This window comes from Corapipo altera, unplaced genomic scaffold (assembly GCF_003945725.1).
Source record: "Corapipo altera isolate COAL_440 unplaced genomic scaffold, ASM394572v1 343, whole genome shotgun sequence".
Classification (NCBI taxonomy): Eukaryota; Metazoa; Chordata; class Aves; order Passeriformes; family Pipridae; genus Corapipo; species Corapipo altera.
In genome coordinates this window covers 4,964,757-4,966,246 of record NW_020884913.1, presented here as the reverse complement: position 1 = coordinate 4,966,246, position 1,490 = coordinate 4,964,757, and positions in this window count along the sequence as shown.

Sequence of the window (1,490 nt, the reverse complement as noted above, 5' to 3'; positions counted from 1 at the left end):
TACACCTGGTTTGTGTGTTTTCTGCATAAGGATTCATTGGGTTTGAAGTGAAAACAGGCCCAGTTAAGTTGTGACTCAGCTGAATAATAGTGAAATGATGTCTAACCTCTGAGTGGTTCTAAGCTATTCCTTTCAATATTTCCCCAGGGCAAGGGAGCTGAATGTTGCAGCTTGCAGGCTGTGAGCTATCCCAGGACCTTTGGGATGCCTGCCCAGGGCAAGTTCAGCATTATAAAGTTCCTCTTCAGCATAAGAAGTAACATGTATTTAAAAGTAAACCTACAAATGGCTTCACATAAATCATTAACCACACAATTTTTTCCAATTCAGTAGGCTCCACACAAGCCTACAGGGACATGATTGGCACAGAAGTACTAGAATTTTGCTGTATCTCTCTTAGGTATGGAGTCACCATGAGTAAGTCTCCACTTTGGCTGAACGTGCATGCTGAGCTGGTGTGTATTTAGTTTATCTTGTTCAACTCCTTAATCACCTGAAATAATGTGTGATTTGTTTTACAGTAATAAGTATCTATTTTATTACTGATAACCAGGCCTCCTCAGATGAAAGGAGTCCTCTGTTCAAACAGTATTTGCTGCTAGAACCTCTTTTGCTTTAGTTGTTTTCTTCCTACACCAAGCACTCCACAAACCCATTGGCAGGAAAAAATTTTACGAGGAGTAAAGCACAGAAAAACTTTGGGAAGACAAAAATAATAATTTATTAATCCTTACAAATTATACTTCTTAAATAGAAACACGAATCTGCAGCCAAGCATTCATTAGGCATTAACATTTCATATAGCAGAGGACAAAGCAATGAATTATTTATCACACACAGAATGTAGTGGTTATACACTGATGGGATTGTTAGGAGTGCTAATAGTGTCTTCGGTGTATAAACTGCATAAGACACAAAAATATTCCTGGGAATGCATAGATAGGGGTCAGCATTTGTGCAAGATCATTGACCCAACAGCCAAGCTTTGCTCTGGTGGCTCTGGCTGGTGAACCCTGGTACCCTCCTGGATTCAGCTGTTCAGACCATGCCTGACCCATCCTGTGCTGTGTGCCAGGGAGAAAGCAACAGCCAGGGTGATGCAAGGAATGATGATTTTGTTATTCCATTCTACAGAAGTTAATATTCCACCAGAAATCTGATATAAAAATCATATATTGCCAATGCCTCGGGCTGTTTGACCTCCAGCACTTTTGCAGAAGAGGCTGTTTTGATGCGACAAAATGTTTTATATTCACCTCAGGAGACTGAACTTCAGCCGAGTGAACTGGCACAGAGGAAATTGGGGTGTTTGCACCGATCTGTGTTGCGGGTGCATCCCGCGGACGGCAGGCTGGGAGCGGGCTCCCTCTGCTGTGCTCAGTCCCTGCTGCAGGAGCTGCTCCCTGTGCACAGAGCACGGCCCGGGTCGGGTGAGTTCCCGAGGTATTGGCTGGGATAGGGTCGGGTGAGTTCCCGAGGTATTGGCTGGG